Raw genomic sequence first — 26403 nt, forward strand, 5'->3', positions numbered from 1 at the left:
TGAAAGGTAACCTAGAAAGTAGTTTAATCTTTTTCTAACCTGGAAATCTAAGAAAAACAATAATAAATTCATAATAATTGTATAGTCTCACATAACCTCTGGAGAATACCTTTTGAACAACAAAGGATTAGGAAACTGTTTTTGAGGAAGGAGACAGAAAAGAGAGGAAAAGAGTCTTGCAAATTCGTGACAAAACCAAGCCAATCAACCATTCTTACACTCTCTCGATCATAGTATCATACACTTGGTGTTCCTTTTTTACCTCTATGCATCACGCAAGATAGTTCTTAACAAGGCAAGCCAAGAAAAATGTTTTAATGGATATTTTGAGGTAGGCATCTATACTCTTCGATTGATGTAATTTTGATTATTGGATTGCCTTATTAGTTTTTATTTTGATTTTGATTTTATTTTATTTCAAATGTTGGTGATTTTGAAGCATTTTTATCCCCTTAACAATTGCTATTTTTCCTATTTCATCCTTAGATTTTGGTTTTGTTATATTTATTTCTATTAATGTGATTCAATGACTATACAAATCGATAGTTGCGAAGCCTAATTTGATGGGAAAAAAATTGTTATTTTAGAATTTGAACAACTTATCATATCATAAAATATTCATTTTTTTTTTAATTTATACAAATTATACCGCACAACCAATTTAATAGGTGTTTGATTATATGATTTAAAATATAGAATTTAAATTGTTAAAATTAAAACTTTAAGATTTAATTTACCAAAAAACGTGAAAATTTTTTTAATTTTTTTTTTATGTAATTTGCTCTTTATGTTTTCATATAATTTATTTTTGCATTAAAAATTGGTTAGAATGGAGAGGATTATTGCGGACCTGGTCGTTGAATAATAAATTTGGAGGGTCCCAAAAGGGGACAATCCACACATATCCTGGACCCTCCTCTTGGGGGTTGTGTTCACTACACAAACAATACAATGGACTCAATGTTAGTTATCATAAAAAATCTTTCATGAAAATAATCATAAAAGTTTTATGATTCTTAAATTACACTTAGAATAAAATATCATACACTAATAAAGGTAATCTAAAAATTATAAATTTTTTATGAACATTTTCATAAAATCTCACCGTTTTTTTTTTTTTTTTTTTTTACAGAACCTTTCAATTCATATATATATATATATATATATATATTTCCAATTTGGATTGTAAAGGGTCTTTCTTTAATGCAACGCTGACTTGGGGTCTTCTCTCTCCATAAGTAACCAGAAACTTCTCTCTCCATAAGTAACCAGAAAAATAACAAACCACCCCCCCCCCCCCCCCCCCCCCCCCCCCCCCCAAACCAGAAACTTCTCTCTCCATAAGTAACCAGAAAAATAACAAACCACCCCCCCAAAAAAAAGTAAAATCATTTAGAAATAGAAAATGTTAGGCATCATAAAAAAAATATTTCGTAAAAATGATCATGAATAAATTTCCATTCTTATATCACACTTTGTAACTTATTGTATATCTAATCTAAGGATCAAAAATCTTTTATGAAATATTTTTTATGATACCTATCATTGCTCTTCAGAATTTTTTTTATAAGGTGTTCAGAAGATGAACGGACAATTGCGAATTAATTTTTTCAATTCGCCTAGTTTTAGGCAGATAACAGATTTTAGGTTCTTTTGGCCACAATCGAATTATCAAACCGCGAACGCCTCTAGTAATTTGTAAGATTTTGTATTTTCAATTTTTTAAATATTCTGTTTGTGTTTTCAATTGAAAAAGAGTTTAGATATTCTGTTGTGTTTTTAATTTGAAAATCTTGTTATCAAATGACAAGTGTTGATATTTGATATTTTTGTATGAAAATATAAGGTTTAATTCTGTCATTAAAAAAAATTAAATTAAATAGTTTTTGAATTAAAAAAAAAGTAATAAAATAGTTTTAATAATGTATGGTTTTCTTATATATATTTATTATTGGTATTTGGCAATTTACTTGATAATCTTTTGGTTATGTTGAATTGGATTGTTATCCAAAAAAAAAAATGTTGACAAGTTGTTATATTATGTTCAAAATTTGTAAAAGTTTAAACTGCCAAATCCATTCGCATCCATCCGCTAGTCCTTCAATCTGCTCAATTCCAAGCCGCCAATCTAGCTGACGGAAGCGGATTGATTTTTTCTAATCTGTCAATCCGACAGACGAATAACAGATTAAAAATTTTCCGGCCACAACCGAGCCACAATCGCCTCTAATTTCCCACATCTTTTATCCTATTGCAACTTCCCTTTTCCCATGTCTTTTCTCCCTTACAACTTTCCTTTTCACAACTTCCCTCCTCCTGAGCTTGCCTCACTCAAAAAAGTTTCCTAACACGGTTCATCTATACTCTTTCATTGATGTGATTATGTTATTGGATTGCCTTATTAGTTTTTGATTTTTTTTTTGTTTGTTTTTCTGTTTTGATTTGATTATTTATTTATTTATTTATTTTTAATGCTTGAGTGATTTTGAAGCATCTACAATTGCTATTTTTCCTATATTATCCTTAGATTATGGTTTTTGGTATATTTAGTTCTTAAAGTTTTAATTTCTGTTAATGTGATTCAATGACTATACAAATCAATAATTGTGAAGCCTATTTTGATGGGAAAAAAAAAATAAAATTGTTATTTTAGAATTTGAACAACTTACCATATCACAAAATATTCATTTTTTTTTCATACATTTAATTTGAACAAATTATACCCCACAACCAATTTAATAGGTATTTGATTATATGATTTAAAATATAAAATTTAAATTGTTAAAATTGAAACTTTGAGGTTTAATTTGCAAAAACACGTGAAACTTTGAATTTTTTTTTTTAAATGTAATTTGTACTTTATTTTTCCATATAATTTATTTTTGCATTAAAAATGGGTTAGAATGGAGAGGATTATTATGCACATCCGCGGTGAATAATAAATTTGGAGGGTCCCAAAAGGCAACAATCCACATATCCTGGACCCTCCTCATGAGGGTTGTGTTAGACACTACGCAATCAACAATTGACTCAAGTTTTTTTCCCCTCATCAGATGGACTTCAATCATAATGAGGGTGTTTGGTCTGGCTTAATTTGGCCAGATTATAGCTTTTGGCTTTTAAAAAGTTACTACAGACTGTTTGGTTGAGCTTAAGGCCAACCACTTGAGCTTCTACAGATTTTTTTCTTACATAAAAAAGTTGAAAATCAGAAGCTGCTTGGAGCAGCTTCCGCAACTGGGATTATGCGGAGGAGTGTGGAAATTACTTAAATGCCCTTCAATAATTTGAAGTATTACGAAATTGCCACTATATAAACCACGAAATCACTGTTCATTCTCTCTGAGAGAGAGGAGAGTGGCGATTTCCGGCGACAAGTCTGGCGTTATGAACCAGATCCCTCTCTCTCTCTCTCTCTCTCTCTCTCTCCGACGACGTTTTCTGGCTGTGCTATGAAACCCATCGCGATGAAACCCTTATTCTCCAGCGTCGCGTCGCGATCTGAAACCCTTCTTCCCTTTCTCTCCGGCGTCGCGATCTGAAACCCTTCTCTTCTCCGGCGTCGCGATCGCGATCAACGCTGTCTCTCTCTCTTCGCGATCGCGATCAACAACAAGCTTCTCTCTCTCTCTCTCTCTTCGCGATCAATGATTGCAGAGGGCTGCTGGAGTATGGGATGAGGAGGAGAAGAAGGGTGCGGCCGGCGGTGGCTAGGGCCGCCGACGGTAGGGTTTGGCTAGGACTTCCAGATGCATAATTAACAATTTTTATATTTTAATTAATATTAATTCTAATGAATTAATAATAAATTAAAAAAAATTAACAATTTTAATATTATTAATTAATATTAACTGTAATGGATTAATAATAAATTAAAAAAATTAACAATTTTAATATTATTAATTAATATTAACTGTAATGGATTAATAATAAATTAAAAAAATTAACAATTTTAATATTATTAATTAATATTAACTGTAATGGATTAATAATAAATTTAAAAAATTAACAATTTTTATATTATTAGTTAATATTAATTGTGATGGATTAATAATAAATTTAAAAAATTAACAATTTTTATATTATTAAATAATATTAATTGTAATGGATTAATAATAAATTAAAAAAATTAACAATTTTTATAGCTTATTTCATAAGATTAATTTATTGAAGCTTTTTTTGATGCAGCTGTTATTTATCTTATTAGATTTATTTATTTATCTTAAGATTAATTTTTATAGCTTATTTCATAAGATTATTTATCTTAAGATTAATTCAAACACCACCAATTAAATCTATAATCAAAAAAAGCTTCAATAAATTAATTTATCTCCTAAGATTTTTGATGTTAAAAAATCTGAAATCATTGTATTATTATTTATTTCATAATATTTATTTATTTCAAGTTATTATTATTTATTATTTAAAAAATCTGAAATCATTGTATAAAAATTTATTTTTGTGTAATATTTATTTCATTGTATTATTATTTAAAAATAATAGGGTTATGTTAATTTGGTGTTGGAATGATCTCTTAATATGTAATTAATAGTAAAAAGTCTAGAAAAATTCAATTTACAACTAACAAGGGTAAAAAAGACATTTGCACAGCAAAAAGCTACTTCACAGCTTATTTAACAAACACCACTCAGCAACTTAAATCTATAATCCAACAGTTACACCAAACAGATTAACAGCTTCTGATTAAAGTCATAATTTATAATCTGTTAAGCTATAAGCTATAATCTGTTTTAACAGGTACACCAAACGGCCCCAATGACTAGAAACTTCACAGAATCTCTCACCTCTTTTTATTATTATTATTATTATTATTATTATTATTATTATTTATTTTTAATTTTTTACAGAACCTTTCAATTATTTCATTTTTTTAAATTTTGATTGTAAAGGATCTTTCTTTAATGCAACGCTGACCTGGGGTCTTCTCTCTCCAAAAGTAAGCAGAAAAGTCCCACCAGTAAAATCATTCACAAATTTTCCATAGGGTCATTAGCTGATATTTTGGCCCGTCTAATGATTCACTATATTTTAAACACATGCGTGATAATGAACAAATAATTGCAGATTAATTTTTTTCCTAATCTGCTTAGTTTTAAATGGATGGTGAATTTGAGATTTCTTTATCCACAACCGAATTACTAAATCGCGAGCACCCCTAGTAATTTGTAAAATTTTATATTTTTAATTTGTTTAAATATTATGTTTGTATTTTCAATTGAAAATAAATTTAGATATTCTGTTGTGTTTTCAATTTAAAAATCCTTTTATCAAATAATAACCGTTGATATTTAGTATTTTTGTGTAGAAAATATAAGCCTTAATTTTGTCATTTTTAAAATAAAATCAAATTAAATAGTTTTTGAATAAAAAAATAATGAAATAGTTTTGATAATGCATAATTTTCTTATATGTATTTATTATTAATATTTGATAATTTACTTGATAATCTTTTGGTTATCTTGAGTTCGATTGTTATAAATAAATAAAAAAATTATTGGCAAGTTGTTATATTATTTTCAAAATTTGTAAAAGTTTAAACTGTCAAACTGATTCGCATTCATCCACAAATCTATCAATCCACTCAATCCGCATCCGCCAATCCGATGGACATATGCGATTGAAGGTTCTCCTGCCGCAACCAAACCGCGAGCATCCCTAATTTCCCACATCTTCTCTCCTATTGCAACTTCTCTTTTCTTTCCCACATCTTTTCTCCCCTACAACTTTCCTTTTGGTTCACAACTTCCCTCCTCGTGAGATTGCCTCACTCAAAAAAGTTTCCTAACAAGGTTCTAATGCTCTCTTTTGAGGTAGGAAATCAAAAGTTACTAATTTGTACGATCATCTCCAATTAGATGACATGAAGATAAATCCAAAAATTTAGGGAATAAATAGATAAAATTGATAGTTTAGAGATCAAATAATAAAAAATAAAAAAATGGTGATAGTTTAGAAGATAAAAAGTGAAATTCACCTAAAATGATTTGTTGATAATTTTAGGGTAACTGATTATCTTATTTTCAGTGACTTCTCTAGATTCTAGTAATGGTGGAAAGTATACTAAGATGAGGAAGAAAGGCAAGACAAAGCGAAAGGAGGGTAACATGAATGTATCAGTTTCTCCACAGAACATTCATAATGGGATTAGGCTGATTAGGGAAGATGCAGAATCAGTGATAGAAATTGGTAAGATGTTGGATTTGGATTTTAGTGATGGTAAAAGGGAAGCTTTGGGTAGGATTGGTCAAACGTAGGAATATGAGATGAGGTCATTTGAAAAGGGAGGGGCTGATGAGTAGTTCTGAGCGCACTATTGCACTAGGGGTGTTTGCCTACTTGTTTCAGTGAAGTTATTTTGCATGGAATAGGGAAACTAGAGACAAGGAGAGAAATTAGGAGGTTACTCGCAGCAAGGGAAGTTGATTTTGCATTGTTACAGGAGACAAAATGGGCAGAGGATAATCAGAATTTAGTAAATTTGGTGTGTGGAGATGGAGTTTGTAAGGACTTTACTGCTCACAACTTGCCAATCAAAAAAAAAAAAAAAATTTCTGGTATGAGGATACCACATGGCTGTTTGCCCAATCGATAGCATTTTGTGAATTTTCATATTATTCTTTTTTCTTTTTTTTTTTTGGACCATGCAAGTACATAGCCCCAATGAATTTGTTTACATATTTGTTCCAATGAATTTCGATGCTCTGGAACACAAAAGCGGTAGCCAAGAAGCTGGAAACAAACCAGCTATGGCCTCACATGCAATGCTAGTAGAACTCATCATGATAGTAGTAGTTCAGGTAATGATTTTGTCATCAGCAGTTGCAGCACCACCAACAATTGCAGATCTGAAAAATCTTGGCAGCACGGACCTTTGCGGAAATGTAAGCATCCCATACCCATTCGGCTTGAAAGAGAATTGTTATTTGGAAGAAGGTTTCCTCATTACTAGTAATCAGTCCAAGCCATATATTGGGAAGACCAATATCACTATTTCAGATATATTCCTCGAGAGGGTGAGTTACGCATCATGCAGTCAATATCTCATGATTGTTATGACCAGTTAGGTACACCATTACAAAGCAACATCAAAACATCGCTCGAGCTGCCCAAATTCACCATATCTAATACCAAAAACAAGTTCACTGCTATTGGTTGTGACACAAGTGCAAGTATCCAAGTTTCTGGAGTAGCACACAATTATTCCATTACAACCGGGCGTGTGTCTGCAATGTAGCACACGTGGCTACATTCCCAATAAAAATTGCACTGGACTTGGGTGTTGCCAAACCTCCCTCCCAAAAGGAGGGGCATATGCTGACATTTCCCTGGCGAGCTTCGCCGCTCATAGGAAAGTATTCGACTTTAAGCCCGGTAGTTATGCATTTGTTGTTGAAGATGGTGCATTTAATTTTTCCAGAAGTTACCTCGGTAATTTTAGTGAAGAAAATATGCTTATGGCGCTTGATTGGACAATAAGGAGTAATATTTTTACATGCGAAGAGGCTAAAAGAAATCAAACGAGTTATGCATGTGGACAAAATAGTGATTGTTATAAGCCAGATGATGGTCCTAGCACTAGTGGTTATATTTGCATGTGCTTGCCGGGTTAACAAGGAAACTCGTACCTCTTAGATGGTTGCCAAGGTAATTAATTGGTTCATCAGGTTTGGATTCATTTACTTTTTGATTATATGCCATCTGAATATTTTTTAAAATATTTTTACTTCTTTTGTGATTTTCCATGTGATTTCGCACCCCAAATTTTTTTTTAGATAATTTCAAAATTATATAGAGTAGCCCCCCAATTTTTGAAACTATTTGGAATTTTTTCATTTATTTTTTAATTAGTTAACATATATAATAATCTATTTTAAATTTCATGTATATGTATTTTTTAAATTAGGTCAAGATGAAAGCAAAATTTTAAAACCTTTAGTGGGTCAAAGTGTAAAATATGAAACTTTTACAAATATATAAATTATAAGGCTTGTTGGAGAGGCTTTAAACAAAGCACTAATAGATTATAAAAAAAGAAAACTAAACAACTGATCTGATCTGAGAGAGTTGTTGCAATTCTGCGAAAGAGAGGAGCAAAGAGACGAGGGATACGGAGAAGCTTTGTTTTCGGTGGTTCAGTGGAGGCTTCGTCAAAACTGTAGGCGTGGATGGTAGAACCGTGGACTCTCACTGGTAAGTTATCTGATATCCCTTCAGCTTCAATGTGATGTGATTATTCTACTTTAGACGGAATATTATGAATCTATGATTGATTGTAATTTTAGACTGAATAATGTGATTATTTTGCTTTTAATTTGTTATTGGTGCGATAAAAATCTGATAATTGTTATTGGTACAATTATTATCTAAATATTGTGATGTTTTTTTTAATACTATGATTTATTGTAATTGGTAGGTACTGTGTGATTTCTTGATAATTGAATAGGCTTTTAGGTTATGATTTGTTGATTTCTTCTAAGAATTTGGATAAAAATCTAAATGTTATTTTGTGCTGCTGCCATATATTTTATGACTTTCAGGAATAGGATAGGATTATAATTTATATAAGATTCTGAAAGTTTTTTTTAGTCTACTTACATTAAAAATATAGTGCAATAATAATAATTATTATTCTTAAATTAATTGCTTTTAGGTTGTTGATTGATAATTATTGAAAGTTAAGTTAATCATGGCAAACAAAAAAATTGATTCCTTCTTTAAGAAAAGAGGTCTTGAAAATATCGTTCAAATTTCCACCAATAATGTTGAAACTTCAACTACTCTAAAACAACGTTCTTTTAAACTTCCAAGAGTCGAATCTAAAGAAGTTGATACATCTTCTTTGGTGAGGGATCCGGGGTTGCGTCAACAAATATGGGATTACCCGGTATCTGAACGTGATGAGATCAAACGTGCTTATATCAAATCCTGGCCATATCAATCCAAGGCTCAGAACAATCAACCGTTTGAAACTGATAAGAATGGACGTCGTTTTTTAGAGTCTTGGTACAAGTTATTTCCGAATTGGTTGGAATACTCTCCAACAAAAAATCGTGCGTTTTGCCTTCCCTGTTTTCTTTTTACTAAGCCAACTGCACGCCCTGGATCTAGTGCTTTTATGGTCGAGGGATTTTCTTCTTGGAAGAAAGTCAATGAAGGGAAGAATTGTCCTCTGCTATCGCATATAGGCAAGGATCCTAACTCATCGCATAGAATTACTGTCAAATGTTGTTGTGATTTAACAAATCAAGCGCAACATATTGAGGCAATTGTTGAAAAACAAACTTCCATACAAATTGCTAGAAATCGTTTGCGATTGAAGATCTCGATAGATGTGATTAAATGGTTAACATTCCAAGCCTGTGCTTTTAGAGGTCGTGATGAATGCCACGAATCTAACAACCGAGGGAATGTTATTGAGTTGATAAAGCTCTTGGTTTCTTATAATGAGGATGTGGCAGCAGTGGTTTTGGAAAATGCTCCTCAAAATGCTTCCTATCATTCCGATGGGAATCAAAAGCAAATTCTTAGTATTTTCTCTTATAAGATACAAAAATTCATTCTTGAGGAGATTAATGATGGGAATTTTTGCATTCTATGATGAATCGAAAAGAGAGCAAATGGCAATTATTTTGAGATTTGTTGGTAAATATGGTTTTATAAAAGAGCGTTTCTTTGACATAGTTCATGTGCTAGATACCACGTCAACAACTTTGAAAGAAGAAATTTGTAATGTCATTTCTCGTCATAACCTTAGTGAGCAAAATATTCGTGGTCAGGGATATGATGGTGCTAGTAACATGTCTGGAGAATGGACTGGGTTCCAGGCTCTATTTTGTGCTGAGTGTCCATTCGCATATTATGTTCATTGCTTTGCTCATCGGCTCCAATTGGCTTTAGTAGGAGCATGTAAACAGGTTATATCTATCAATCAAATTTTTCTCTTACTTGACTTGAGTAATTAATATAGTTGACTCATCTTGCAAAAGACATGATCAATTAAGAGCTGCTCAGGCTGCAGATATTGCTGAAAAGCTTGACATTGATGATGAATTCGAGACTGGTAAAGGAAAAAATCAGATTGAAACATTGAAATGGGCTAGAGATACTCGATGGGGTTCTCAGTTGGGTTCCATTTGTAGTTTGATAACCATGTTCAGTGCTACTTGTGCAGTCCTAAGAAACATAATTAATGATGGAAGCAAATCGAATCAACAAGTTGAGGCAAATGGAGTTTATGATTCCATTATATCTTTTGAGTTTGTCTTCATCTTATATCTTATGAGGGATGTCATGGAGATTCCTGATAATCTTTGCCAAGCTTTGCGAAGTAAATCTCAAGATATATTAAATGCAATGCATTTGATATCTACAACGAAGATACTTATTCAAAAATTTAGAGAAGATGGATGGATTCCATTGTTGGAGAAAATTAAATTATTTTCTAATGATCATGGTATACAAATTCTTGATATGAGTTGTCCTTATAAAGCAGGCCGAGGCCGGTCTCGTTCTGAAAGAGATCAGCTCACCATGGAACATCATTTTCGAGTTGATATTTTTATGGTACAGTTGATTCTTAGTTACAAGAATTAAAGAATAGGTTTAAGGAAGATGTAATGGAATTGCTTGTTCTGAGCTCAGCTTTGGATCCTAGGGATGGTTATAGATCATTCAAAATTGAGGATATTTTCAATCTTGCAAATAAATTTTATCCCATGGATTTCTCCGAGCAAGAAAAATTGCATTTGAAGTATCAGTTGGAAAACTATAAACTTGATATTTCCATACTTCCCGAGTTTCAGAAGCTGTCAACCATTTCTGAGTTATGTCAAATGTTGGCAAAAACAAAAAAGTCAACAAGTTATCCTCTTATTGATAGATTGATCTGTCTTGTGTTGACTTACCTGTTTCAACTGCTACATCGGAACGTGCACTTTCAGCTATGAAACTCGTTAAGTCTAAATTGCGCAATAGGATGGAAAATGGTTTTCTAGCTAGTTACTTGATTACATACATTGAAAAAGACATTGCTCGAGGGTTTGATGTAGATTCTATCATTCATGCTTTTGATATTATGAAAGAGCGTTGAACCCAATTGAAGATGCCTAATTTGAGTAAATAAATGCATGTAGAAATAGTTATTACTTTTTGTAAGTGAATATGGGCAAAAAAATATTCTCAATTGTATGATCATCTTTTGGTACTCAACTATGTTGACAAGGAATATATAGTTCAATATTTTATCGTAACATTATTGATTTTTTTTCATGTTAGCAGAAATTGGTATTGAACTTCAAATTTTATTGGTTAGAGGTTAAACGTACTTTGCCCCCCCCCCAAGTTATAATCCTGGATCCGTCCCTGATTTCTTGTGTATACGTTATTCATTCGAGTCAATACGTGATTCTACATGGTTTACAAGTCAGTTCACTAAGTCAAAACTGAGATCATATAGAGAAAAAATTGAACATAACCGTGATACCAATGACATGGTATCACCATCCAATCATTAATTGCTATTTTTCTTGCTAGGTATATGTGGCATCCTAAAAAATGGTTCATCCCTCCCATATGGTTTTTTTATTGGTTGGTGATACCACGTGTCACTGATAACGCGTGGTATCACCTTTGTATTCAATTTTCACCCAATCGTATAGGTACGCTGATTTGTCATATAATTGGGATCATTCAATGACTAACTGTTGCGTTCTTCTAGTATAAAATTCTTGCATTCCTTCATTTTGATTCTTTTAAAACAAAATATTTGCCATATGCAATCTTTGTAAAAAAAAAAAATGACTAATTTGAAATGTAGGTTTCACTATTAGTGGAACAGTTGTTTTGGTGAGTAGCTCTTGGTTGTACTAGATTTTTAGGAAAAGAAAGCTCATCAAACTTAGAGAACAATTCTTTAGGCAGAAGGTGGATTGATGTTGCAACAACTCTCTAGACAAGACAAACCGACACGAGAATTGATCAAAATCTTCACTTCAGAAGAGCTCAAGCAGGCTACCAACAACTATGATGAAAGTAGAATTACTAGCCAAGGAGGTTTTGGAAATTCTACTAGAAAACAAGATAGTGGCTATCAAGAAATCCCAAATGGTGGATGCAAGTCAAATAGAGCAATTCATCAACGAGGTGGTCGTGCTTTCACAGATCAATCACATGAATGTGGTCAAACTCTTAGGTTGTTGTTTGGAAACTTAAGTCCCTTTACTTGTCTATGAATTCATCACCAATGGCACTCTCTTTGAGCTTATACATAAGCAAAGCAAGGCATCTAATATGTCATGGGAAAATCGTTTGCGAATAGTTGCAAAAACCGCTGGAGTACTATTATATTTGCACTCTGCAGCGTCGATTCCTATCATCCATAGAGATGTTAAGTCTACAAATATACTCTTTGACGATAATTACACTGCAAAAGTGTCAGACTTAGGAGTGTCAAGGTTGGTTCCACTAGACCAAAATCAATTAGCCACAGTGGTGCAAGGAACTCTTGGATACTTAGACCCTGAATACATGCTCAGAAGCCAATTGACTGAGAAAAGTGATGTTTATAGCTTCAAAGTAGTCCTTGTAGAGTTAATCACTAGAAAGAAGGCATTGTCATTCAACAGGCCAGAAGATGAGAGAAATCTAGCTATGTATTTTATTACTTGTATGAACAATGATTGCTTGAACCAAATTATTGATGAACACATGGTAATTGAAGGAAACACTGAGGAGCTCAAAGAAGTTGCTAATCTTTTTTTTTTTTTTTTTTTTGATAAATAAAGAAGTTGCTAATCTTGCAAAGAGATGCTTGAGAGTAAAAGGGGAGGAAAGGCCTTCTATGAAGGAAGTGGCGATGGAACTGGAGGGGTTGATCAGGAAAAAGATATCTAAAAATGGTTTCAATTATGCAGAGATTGAGAACATGCTTAGTAAGGCATCAATTGGATATGTAGTTGGAGGTTATAGAAGCAAAACACAACAATAGCGGGGGTTAATAGCATGGTGGAAGTTATGCTATTGCATGGTGGGAGGTGATTTGATTGTTTTGTGTTTGTCCATGATGATAACAACTTCATTGATGATTGTTACACTTGCATACAAGTGATTAATTCTTTTAAATTTTTTGTACACTTCTGTAAAAGTTTGTTGGAGACTCTATAGCGACCCCGGTCTTTTTCCATTTAATTATTGTATCCGGACTGTTCCGTAGATTCTGTCATTGTATAATGGTTGTTGTTGTTATTCCTTATTTTCTCATTTGGAATTATAGGATGTGTTGGGCAGGTTTGTTTCAGGTTGGTTGGGTTTAGAAACCAAGAGTTGCTGTCCAGGTTTTTGGTTCTTCGCTCGAGCGAGGAGTTGTTCGCTCGAGCGAGAGGTAGTGTTTGATTTGGACCTGTAGCTGTGCATTCTTGGCTCGAGCGAGCTTTTCTTCGCTCGAGCGAGTTAGTTCATCCTTCGCTCGAGCTATAGTTCTTTCGCTCGAGCGTGTGTCTGGGTTTAGACCTGAGGGTTTGAGTTCTTCGCTCGACCGAGCTTTCTTTCGCTCGAGCGAGCATTTGAGTTGTTGGCTCGAGCAAGGCTTCCTTGGCTCGAGCGTAGTTTCTCTGTGTCTGGTCGCTCGAGCGACCAAGTCTTCGCTCGAGCGAGCCTGTCCAGTTTATATACACAGCAGTGGGATTTGATCAGTCTTTTTCATTTTCTTTTGATTCCAAACCCTAGGTCCGACTTCTCTCTCTCCTTACTCACCTTCTTTCTTAGATTTGATCCACTTAGGGTATGTTTCTACCCTAGATCCTTCATTAAAAAGATAGAGTGAGGCAAGGGCTACCATTTAATCTGAGCATTTGGCAATTTGGAGCACTTTGGTTTTTGGGCACTCATCTCTTTCTTCACCTTTTGGGTTGTTTTCTTTGAGGTAGGGATTTCCTACTCCATTTTATAGGTTATGTTCTAAGTTTTGGTATTTTAATATGTTGGGAATACTTTGGTAAATTCTGGGAAAAACCTTAGTTGAATTATTGAATTGATTTGTATAAGTAATTCATGGAATTGGGGAATTCATTGATTAAATGGCATAATTGGATAATTTGAATCATTTGTCTATTGAATTGTGGACATAGTTATTTTCAGTTTAGAAATAACTGTTTTGGGCTATCGGTGGAGGATAGTCATGATTGTTGTAGACATTGCATGTGGATTAGGAATAACTGGAACTAATCACATTGGTTAAGTCATTAATTTTGACTGTGGCATTGATACAGAAAATACGTGTATTGATTGAGCATTGCATTTGCATACATTGTTTGTGTGTGGGAGGAGATAGGGGATGTACTCCACGGTTTAGGGGAAGATAGGGGATGGACCTCTAAACCGGATTTTGTTTGGGAGGAGATAGGGGATGGACTCCATTAGCATCACTTTTATGTGTGCTTATTTATATAGAAGTGTTTTATTGATACAGCACTAAAATGTGTATCAATCTGGAAGTATGAAGTGTTTGATTTGAGCTTGAGTCTCATTTGTTTGTTGATATTGGAAGGATGTGAATATGATATATGTGATTCACTGTTGTAAGTTTGGCCAGGTTCTGAGCCATGTTGATAAAATTGGAAAGTAAAACGTATCTTAGACAATAGTGTCATGAGACTGTAAAATAAAGTAATTGATTATCTTGGTTAACCATCTGTTGAATGCTACTGCTTTATTCATTGCTTATATGTGGTTTAGTATATTTCTACTGGGCTGTGGCTCACCCTTTATGGGAACATCATTTTCAGGTTCAGGTGATAAACTACCTCCAAGGAATTAGCTTGGGAGGGTTTGGCTTCTGGATTGAAGAAGACTACTTTTAGTTAACTGTCTTAAATTATTAGTACATGTAAACATTCAAGCCTAGGGCTTTTCTTGTATTGAGTTAGAACTCATATTTTTGTATCCAAGTGTTGGCTTGGAAAGATGTAAGCCTGTAGGGCATTTTATTCGATGATACATGTAATGCTTTATTTTGTAATACTCTGATGAATGAATTAATAGATTGTCTTCTTTAAATAATGAATGTCAATGATATATATAATGGGTTAATTTTGAGGGCGTTACAACTTGGTATCAAAGCGTACCGGGTTTGAATACTTTGGGTACGTGGGAAGTGATTAGTATCACATTGGGTTCGTCTCGTTTGATAGAGACTTAGTGTAATGTTATATGCTTATGTGATAACATGTTTATGTGATTATGTGGGTATGGAATGTAGTTTCTAGGATGTTGATTGGACCCTTGAGTTTCTTGTAGTCTTGTTGGAAAGGCACTTGATCACTGCTGCTTCCAACCAGAACTATAGTAACGCATTGGGACTATCATTATCCGGGAATGAAATTTGTAGGTGCTTATGTGATTATGTGCTTACGTGGAATGAATTATTGTTGTCCATTGAATTAGGACGCGAGTGTTTAGCTTCGGCACATTTATTAATGTGCTAATGTCTTTGTTTCCTTTATTAGGATGTCAGGACGAGGACGAGGACGCGGTAGGCGTGGTAGGCCGGGTAGGCAGGAGGTGCCTGTGCCAGAGGAGATTCCGGCAGTTCAAGAGGGAATTGGCCAGGCCAATGTGGCCGAGCCAGTAGGCCAGCAGGCTATGGGCGCTCTAGCCCGAGAGATAGCAGGGGCATTCAGGGAGTCAGTAGGCATTCTTAGAGCTGAGAATCAAGCTCAGGCTGGTATTGCGGATGCAGGACCTTCCTTTCTGAAGAGGGAGTTCTTCCGGTCCAATCCGGATGAATTTGTGGGTGATCCTAAAGAGCCACTTAAGGCAGATGAATGGCTCGAACAGACAACGAAGACGTTTGAGATGCTTGGCATCGAAGACGAGGGGTTGAAAGTGACCTTGGCATCTTTCCAGTTGAAGGGGGATGCGGGTCAGTGGTGGAAGTTTACTAAGGGCCGTATAGGAGGTACGTGGGAGGCTTTTGTGAATGCATTCCAGGAGAAGTTTTTATCTCCGGCAGTCAGGGAGAAGCTGCGAGACCAGTTTTGTCAGCTTAAGCAGGCGAGTTCTTCAGTGGCCGAATTTGAGGCTGCATTTACTAGTTTGTCCAGGTTTGCACCTGAGTTGGTGGCGTCTGAGGAACGCCGTTGTATTGAGTTTGAGAAGAAGTTGAGGCGTGGCCTCAAGCTGAGAGTTGGGGGAACTATGATTCGGGATTATGGGCGTATGGTTGATGCTGCAGCCCATATGGAGATCATGATGCAGGAGGAGGAGGAAGGGCAGAAGGGCTCCAAGAGGAGTCAGGATAGTCAGAGTGATAGTAGGAGACATAAGGGTTTTAATCCCCAGCAGTCTCAGGGTAGCTTTTCGAGATCAACTTTTCCTGTACCGAGTGCTAGTTCGGGGAAAGGCAGTCAGGGAGACATTACCTGTTTCAAGTGTGGCCAGCAGGGCCACAAGTCTCCAGTTTGTCCTCAAAGGGGAGGAGTTCAGAGAGCAGCATCTTCTTCGGCTCGATCTCAGAGCCAGAGTCAGGGTAGAGGTCAGCCACTCTCGTGTTATCAGTGTGGTCAGCCAGGGCACATGAAGAGGTATTGCCCACAGTTGGGTGGCACACCTGGTGCATCTGGTTTGAGGCCGATTCAGGGTCAGCAGCCAGCTCAGTCGGGTCCGGCCTCAAAGGCCAATCAGGGGGCTTCATCGTCTCAGTCGGTGCAGCAATCTTATGCTCCTAGGGTTGAGCAGGTTGATCAGAGGTCGTCTGGGCGCGTGTACGCTGTTACCGCGCAGGATCTTGTACCGACTCCATCAGTTGTGAGAGGTACCTTCTTGTTTTGCAACTCGGTTGCTAATGTTTTGATTGATACGGGTGCATCTCATTCCTTTGTGTCTGCTGCATTTGCATCTGTTTTGGAGTTGGAGTTAGCACAGTTAGCATCTCCTATATGTGTAGTATCACCTCTTGGGGGTGAATTGATTTTGAAACAAGGCGTTAGGGGTTGTGATATAGAGGTTGATTATCATAGAATCTCATTTTCCTTTGTAGTTATGCCTATGAGGGGTTTCGATGTTATTTTGGGTATGGACTGGTTATCGTCATACCGGGCAGTTATTGATTGCTACCGCCAGAGGGTCACTTGTTGTACTGTGAGCGGAGAGTATTTTCATTTTCTGGGGGACCGGGTTGGTGATGTGCTGCCACCGGGGTATGTTCCGCGAGGACAGAGTGAGCTTAGTGGTCTACTTGCTAACCTTTCGATTAATGAGGATGTTGAGACTCAGATTGAGTTGCCAAGGGTGGTTTGTGAGTACTCGGACGTTTTTCCCGAGGATCTTGTTGGTTTGCCACCGCATCGAGAGACTGAGTTCTCTATTGACCTGGTGCCCGGCACGGCGCCGATTTCTATGGCACCTTATCGTTTTGCCCCAGCCGAGTTAGTTGAGTTGAAGATCCAACTCCAGGAGTTACTAGACAAGGGTTTTACACGCCCTAGTGTTTCGCCGTGGGGAGCACCGGCCCTTTTTGTTAAAAAGAAAGATGGTGCTTTGAGACTTTGTATAGATTATCGGAAATTGAATCGGGCTACGGTTAAGAATAAGTATCCTATGCCTCGTATAGATGATCTGTTTGACCAGTTGAAGGGTTCCCGTTGTTTCTCTAAGATAGACTTGAGATCGGGTTACCACCAGTTGAGGGTCAGGGAAGAGGATATTCCGAAGACGGCATTCCGTACGCGGTATGGCCATTATGAGTTTTTGGTGATGCCATTCGGGCTCACCAATGCACCGGCAGTTTTTATGGATTTGATGAACCGGATCTTCCGGGAATTCTTGGATCGGTTTGTAGTCGTTTTTGTGGACGACATCCTTATCTATTCGCCTTCTGAGGAGGAGCACGAGGCACACTTGAGGGTGGTGCTTGAGTTACTTAGAGCCCATAGGCTGTATGCCAAGTTTGGGAAGTGTGAGTTCTGGCTGAGGGAAGTCAAATTCTTAGGCCATGTGGTATCCGGTGAAGGAGTGTCTGTTGATACATCCAAGGTAGAGGCAGTGCAGGATTGGGCACAGCCTAAGAGTGTATTTGAGATCTGCAGTTTTCTGGGATTAGCTGGATATTACCGTCGGTTTGTGAAAGATTTCTCCAGGTTAGCATCACCGTTGACTAGACTGACTCGGAAGGGAGTCAAATTTGTATGGAGTGAGACTTGTGAAAAGTCGTTTCAGGAGTTGAAAGTCAGACTGACTACCGCTCCAGTATTGATTATTCCAGAGAGAGGGTTGGGTTATGCAGTCTATTGTGACGCCTCACGAGAGGGTCTGGGTTGTGTGTTAATGCAAGAAGGGAAAGTAGTTGCCTATGGCTCTCGTTAGTTGAAAATTCACGAGCAGAATTACCCTACACATGATCTAGAGTTAGCAGCTGTGATATTTGCCTTGAAGATTTGGAGGCATTATCTTTATGGTGAGAAATTCGAGGTGTTCTCGGATCATAAGAGTTTGAAGTATTTATTTACACAGAAAGACTTAAACTTGAGGCAGAGGAGGTGGATGGAGTTCATAGAGGATTATGACTTTGAGTTGCATTATCATCCGGGAAAGGCCAATGTGGTGGCCGATGCCCTTAGCAGGAAACCTGTTGGTGACATAGCTAGCATAGCCATCCGAGAGTGGGAGATGTTGGGTGCACTTGGAGAGTTTGATTTACTTATGGGCGAATTCGTTGAGGCTGCGGCCTTGTTATCTGTTATTGCACAGCCTTCACTTGTGACTCGAGTGTTAGAGGCTCAGAGAGGTGACTTTGAGGTAGAATCTCTCCGTGAGAAGATTTCCGGTGGGAAGGTTGAGAAGGGTTTGATGGTATTTTCCGACCTGAGTGTGAGATACCGTGACCGTCTGTTTGTGCCGGAGTCTTGCCGAGAGGAGGTACTCCGAGAGTTTCATCATTCACGCCTTGCGGTGCATCCGGGAGGCACTAAGATGTATCGGGATTTGAGTCGCCAGTTTTGGTGGCAGGGTATGAAGAGAGATGTAGCAACTTTCGTATCTAAGTGCCTTACTTGCCAGCAAGTGAAGGCCGAGCATCAGAGGCCAGCGGGTTTATTGCAACCCTTGCCTATTGCTGAGTGGAAGTGGGAACACGTCACTATGGACTTCGTTGTGGGTCTTCCGAGGACTCAGCGGGGTAGTGATGCTATTTGGGTGGTTGTAGATCGGTTGACTAAGTCGGCGCACTTTATTTCTATGCGTGTGAGAGATTCGGTAGATCATCTTGCCGACTTGTATATTCGGGACATAGTGAGATTGCACGGGGTCCCAGTGACGATCGTCTCAGATAGAGATCCTCGTTTTACTGCCAGGTTGTGGCAGAGTTTACAGAGTGCCTTAGGCACTAAGTTGACCTTTAGCACGGCTTATCATCCTCAGACTGATGGACAGTCCGAGCGTACTATTCAGATACTTGAGGATATGCTTCGGGGTTGTGTTCTTGACTTTAGTGGGTCGTGGGAGAGGCACTTACCGTTGGTGGAGTTTGCCTACAACAACAGTTTTCAGTCTAGTATCGGTATGGCACCATTTGAGGCCTTGTATGGCCGACCGTGTAGATCTCTTGTGTGTTGGGCCGAGGTGGGTGATGCACCTTTGTTGGGTCCAGAGTTGGTGAGGGAAACGACGGAGAAAGTTGAGCTTATCCGTAAGAGGCTTGTTACAGCACAGAGTCGTCAGAAATCGTACGCCGACCGTAGGAGGAGACCTTTGGTGTTTGAGGTGGGTGATCATGTCTTTCTGAAGATATCACCTAGACGGGATTTGATGAGGTTTGGGAAGAGTGGGAAGTTGTCCCCTCGATTCATTGGTCCGTTTGAGATCCTTGAGAGGATTGGCGAGGCTGCTTATCGTTTAGCTTTGCCGCCGCAGTTGTCCGGAGTACATGACGTGTTTCATGTGAGTATGCTTCGGAAGTATGAGCCGGATCCATCACATGTGTTGGATTGGACCGATTTAGTAGTTGATAAGGATGTTTCATATGAGGAGAGACCGATTCGAGTCTTGGATAGGCGGGATCAAGTTTTGCGAGGCAAGACCATCCCTTTGGTCAAAGTTTTGTGGAAACACCACGGAATGGAGGAAGCCACTTGGGAACGTGAATTGGAAGTCCGCGAGAAATATCCGGATATGTTTGTTGATTTGTAATCTTATAATTAGATTCTGTTATATTGTTGAACTTAAGAGCTTTACATATGTCTTAAGTTGTAAAACATTGAGTATGTTTTGGTAAATGGGTGTATCTTGAAACTTGTTTCATTATAGAAAGATTAGTGTAACATTGTATATGTTGATTACATTGTTGGATGTGGTATATATATCATGCAGTTGAATATGATATGGAAATTGTTAACATTGAAAGGAATAGTGCATAATAGTGGTGCAGGTTGAAATTTATGTTGTTTTATATATATTGTGGGATGCCTCTTGATAAAGAGATAAAGTGACCAGTATTGGGTCAAGTTGTTTATTATTGTTATATACTATCTTTGGGTATTGAGGAAAAAAAAAAAACATGTTTTCAAATTTGTGCCTAATTTCGGGGACGAAATTCTTTGAAGGGGGGAGGTTATAGCGACCCCGGTCTTTTCCCATTTAATTATTGTATCCGGACTGTTCCGTAGATTCTGTCATTGTATAATGGTTGTTGTTGTTATTCCTTATTTTCTCATTTGGAATTATAGGATGTGTTGGGCAGGTTTGTTTCAGGTTGGTTGGGTTTAGAAACCAAGAGTTGCTGTCCAGGTTTTTGGTTCTTCGCTCGAGCGAGGAGTTGTTCGCTCGAGCGAGAGGTAGTGTTTGATTTGGACCTGTAGCTGTGCATTCTTGGCTCGAGCGAGCTTTTCTTCGCTCGAGCGAGTTAGTTCATCCTTCGCTCGAGCTATAGTTCTTTCGCTCGAGCGTGTGTCTGGGTTCAGACCTGAGGGTTTGAGTTCTTCGCTCGACCGAGCTTTCTTTCGCTCGAGCGAGCATTTGAGTTGTTGGCTCGAGCAAGGCTTCCTTGGCTCGAGCGTAGTTTCTCTGTGTCTGGTCGCTCGAGCGACCAAGTCTTCGCTCGAGCGAGCCTGTCCAGTTTATATACACAGCAGTGGGATTTGATCAGTCTTTTTCATTTTCTTTTGATTCCAAACCCTAGGTCCGACTTCTCTCTCTCCCTACTCACCTTCTTTCTTAGATTTGATCCACTTAGGGTGTGTTTCTACCCTAGATCCTTCATTAAAAAGATAGAGTGAGGCAAGGGCTACCATTTAATCTGAGCATTTGGCGATTTGGAGCACTTTGGTTTTTGGGCACTCATCTCTTTCTTCACCTTTTGGGTTGTTTTCTTTGAGGTAGGGATTTCCTACTCCATTTTATAGGTTATGTTCTAAGTTTTGGTATTTTAATATGTTGGGAATACTTTGGTAAATTCTGGGAAAAACCTTAGTTGAATTATTGAATTGATTTGTATAAGTAATTCATGGAATTGGGGAATTCATTGATTAAATGGCATAATTGGATAATTTGAATCATTTGTCTATTGAATTGTGGACATAGTTATTTTCAGTTTAGAAATAACTGTTTTGGGCTATCGGTGGAGGATAGTCATGATTGTTGTAGACATTGCATGTGGATTAGGAATAACTGGAACTAATCACATTGGTTAAGTCATTAATTTTGACTGTGGCATTGATACAGAAAATACGTGTATTGATTGAGCATTGCATTTGCATACATTGTTTGTGTGTGGGAGGAGATAGGGGATGTACTCCACGGTTTAGGGGAAGATAGGGGATGGACCTCTAAACCGGATTTTGTTTGGGAGGAGATAGGGGATGGACTCCATTAGCATCACTTTTATGTGTGCTTATTTATATAGAAGTGTTTTATTGATACAGCACTAAAATGTGTATCAATCTGGAAGTATGAAGTGTTTGATTTGAGCTTGAGTCTCATTTGTTTGTTGATATTGGAAGGATGTGAATATGATATATGTGATTCACTGTTGTAAGTTTGGCCAGGTTCTAAGCCATGTTGATAAAATTGGAAAGTAAAACGTATCTTAGACAATAGTGTCATGAGACTGTAAAATAAAGTAATTGATTATCTTGGTTAACCATCTGTTGAATGCTACTGCTTTATTCATTGCTTATATGTGGTTTAGTATATTTCTACTGGGCTGTGGCTCACCCTTTATGGGAACATCATTTTCAGGTTCAGGTGATAAACTACCTCCAAGGAATTAGCTTGGGAGGGTTTGGCTTCTGGATTGAAGAAGACTACTTTTAGTTAACTGTCTTAAATTATTAGTACATGTAAACATTCAAGCCTAGGGCTTTTCTTGTATTGAGTTAGAACTCATATTTTTGTATCCAAGTGTTGGCTTGGAAAGATGTAAGCCTGTAGGGCATTTTATTCGATGATACATGTAATGCTTTATTTTGTAATACTCTGATGAATGAATTAATAGATTGTCTTCTTTAAATAATGAATGTCAATGATATATATAATGGGTTAATTTTGAGGGCGTTACAGACTCACTCACTTTTCATTAATCTTGTCTGTTCATATCATTTTGTGTCATGTTTTGAGTTTTGTATTTCTAGACTTATCAGAATACAAGAAATAATTTTTATTTTATAGAATTTGTTAGTGGGATTCACTTATGAAATTATTGTCCATCCATATTCATTCAGTGTCATGTTGTGTGATCAGTTTATGTGTTTCTAAAAAACAATTATTGAGATACTTCATAATATATAAGGAGAATTTCATATATAAATGGCCAATGGGAAAAGTAATTATAAATTCATATAATGCAAGTGAAAATTGTATCTCCCACTGCTCCTTCTCTCACTATCCCACTCCTAATCTCTCTCACCTTTGGCACCATACCTCCTCTCTTTAGTTTCTTCCTTCCTCTCAAATCTACTTTTCCTCCCTCTTCACCTTTCTTCCACCGCAACTCATCACCTACATCCTTCCCAACTCTGACTACTGCAAGCCCTCTCTTCCATTTCACCACCGCACCACCCATCTCTGATCGTCGTAATTTTCTCCTCTGGCTGATTCTAGGCACACCACCAATCTCCGATCGCCATAAGAGCTTCGTTCTCACTCTTGAAGTTAGATTTTGAAGAAGGTTAGTTTAGTTCTACTTTATCTCTATCTCTCTCTTCTCTTTAATTTCAAAACCCTAACATCTCTACAAACAACCTCTCTCTTCTCTACTTATGGAATTTTCAGAATTTGAGTCCAAAAGTTTTTGTATCTTTTTCATGCACAAAATTTCAATTTTTGATTTGGATATATTATCAAAACTCTGTACATGTGTCATACAATCTGAAAATTCCAAAAGCGAAATATAATTGTTCTTTTTTTAATAGTCAATTATATTAGAACAACCATTTTGTTATTATAATGGAAGGTTTTACAAACACTGTGCTTTCAAAGAGATGGCTGAAATTGGCAACAAAGCCCATGTGATCATTAATGAACCAAAGAGGTAGTCAACGACAAATGGTGGCTTTGTTTTGGTGGTGCCAATAGCAGCACATTCTAGAGATGGGTAGATTGGTAAAGAAACTACCTTTGTGTAACGCCCTCAAATATAATAACAATAAACCCATCAGATAAGACATGCATTTACATTTAAACTAACCGCATTCCTTTCAGTTCATTAGAATTCCAAGACATAAGTATTACATGTTAACCTCATAACAAAATGCCCTACGGGCTTACAGCTTTCCAAGTTAACACTTGGTTACAACAAAGAGTTCTAACTCGTTTACACATTAAGCCCTTGGCTTGAAATTACATGTAATACATCAAAAGTAAAACGACAAAACTACGCCCGCCACTAGCCTCCCAGCTATGTCCTTGGAAGTGGCATGCTTCCTGTACCTGAAAATGATATTCCCATATAGGGTGAGCCACAGCCCAGTAGAAATACACTAAACCAACCATGGACAATGACTAAAACATTAGCAATTGATAGTTGGTCAACACTGATACAATCACATAAATTACATATTTATGTCAACGACTTACAAGTCCCAATTACTTTTCATTTTCCCTTTTTAACAGATAAGCATGCTTGCTCTATCATCATTTCCACAGATATGTATAAAAACTATATCTCACATTCTCAACAGATATGTGTAACAACAATATCCACAGATAAGCATACAAGCTGTATCCACATTCTACAACAGATATGTATATCAACAATATCCACAGATAAGCATACAAGCTGTATCCACATTCTACAACAGATATGTATATCAACAATATCCACAGATAAGCATACAAGCTGTATCCACACTTCACAAAGATAAGCATATGAGCTCTATCTTCACTTCTCTAGACAAGCATATGAGCTCTGTCTACGGAGTTCATCCCCTATCTCCTCCCAATACCTATCCGGTTTAGAGGTACATCCCCTATCTTCCCCTAAACCGCGGAGTACATCCCCTATCTCCTCCTCTACACATAACGTATATAAACACATTGGTTCTATATACAATCACACAATACATACAATTAATGTATTCTATCAACTGTCAAGTTCCATGACACATTCCATTGATTAGTTTCCGTTTACTTAATCATCATGCATTGTCTACAACAATCCCGACTATCCTCCACCGATAGCCCAAAGCAGTTATTTCTAAAACAGAAAATAAATGCACAAATGGATATTCAATCAACATTTCATTTCCTCATTTCTCACCAATTAATTATCCCAATTAATTAAACAATGTAATTAGGCCATTTTCCATAATTACCATTTCAACCCTTAGGTCCCATTTTCATCAATGATTCAACAATCATTCCATTTTTCTATGCCAAACATGCATCTAGGTTTATTATGAATAAAACCCCAACTTTTGTAAAATTATACAAAAGCCCCAAACTTTCACAAAATTACCGAACCAAGCCCAACATCTCAAAATACCAAAATTTAAAGACAAAACCCATAGAGAGGAGTAGGTTATCCCTACCTCAAATTCGGAGTCCCAAAGGAGAAGACGACAAAACCCAACGTGCTCCAAAACCCGAGATTTTCAGATTAAAATGAAGCCCTCGACGATCAACAACTTTTTTGTAAAGGCCAAAGGTGAGTAAATCACTCCTACTAGATCAAAACCTAGAGAGAAGGTAGAGTCTAGAGTGAGAGGCTCAACAATGGTGATTTTGGAAAAGTAAGAGAGAGAAGAGAAAGTGAAAAAGTGATTTGAAAAGTCACAATTTCGGGACTTTAACCCAGGTCTCCGCTCGAGCGTAAAACACCCCGCTCGAGCGGCCACTCACAGACTTCCGCTCGAGCGGCCAACCTCCCGCTCGAGCGCAGAATGCACTCGCCCAGCACTTTTGCAGAACCAGGCCTCGGCCACTCACACAGATTCGCTCGAGCGGCCAACTCCACGCTCGAGCGTACAACACTGCACAACAAATACTGGATGGGTGTATTATCCGCTCGAGCGCCAACACCTCCGCTCGAGCGTACAGGCCAAAAATCTGGGCAACTAGTTTTGGTTTCTAAACTCAACCAACCGGAAACAAATCCGCCCAACACATCCTATAACTCAAATACGAAGCAAAAAGAATGTAAACAAAATAATAAACAACTACCAACATCCACGGACACATGTCCGGATCACTGTACAACAAGGGTAAACCCGGGATCGCTATAACCTCCCCCCCTTAAAGAATTTCGTCCCCGAAATTAAGCACAAGTTTTCAAAACAAGTTTTCCTTCATTTTAGACAATGTTACAATTTAACATTCAACAATTCGACCCATTACCGGTCATCCCATCCCTTTAACAAGAGACATATCACAATATGTCAACAACATATGTATTTTCAACATGCATTAACATTATTCACTATCTTTCCAATTTCAACAATATATTCAACACATATAGTGTCACATTCAACTTCCATATGAGGCAAGTTCCAAACATACTTCCAATAATCAAAACATTTTCAATGTTTCACAACTTAAGACATATATAAAAGCTCTTAAGTTCAACAAAACGTATAATTTAAATACAAGATCACACATCAACAAACAAGTCCGGATATTTCTCTCGGACTTCCAACTCACGTTCCCAAGTGGCTTCCTCCACTCCGTGATGTTTCCACAAGACTTTCACCAAAGGAATGGTCTTGCCACGCAGGACCTGATCCCGCCTATCCAAGACCCATACCGGTCTCTCCTCATACGAGGCATCCTCATCTACCTCTAAATCAGTCCAATCCAACACATGTGATGGATCTGGCTCATACTTCCGAAGCATACTCACATGAAACACGTCATGCACTCCGGACAACTGCGGTGGTAAGGCTAATCGATAAGCAACCTCAC

General features: G+C 37.1%; 1 pseudogene; it reads left to right on the forward strand.

Annotated features, from left to right (window-relative positions):
* The first annotated feature begins 6086 nt into the window (after positions 1-6086).
* Positions 6087-13056, forward strand: LOC145821972 (uncharacterized; annotated as a pseudogene).
* Positions 13057-26403: the final 13347 nt, after the last annotated feature.

The sequence above is a fragment of the Camellia sinensis genome, chromosome 3, assembly GCF_055761805.1.
Source record: "Camellia sinensis isolate YWXY chromosome 3, ASM5576180v1, whole genome shotgun sequence".
Taxonomy (NCBI): domain Eukaryota; kingdom Viridiplantae; phylum Streptophyta; class Magnoliopsida; order Ericales; family Theaceae; genus Camellia; species Camellia sinensis.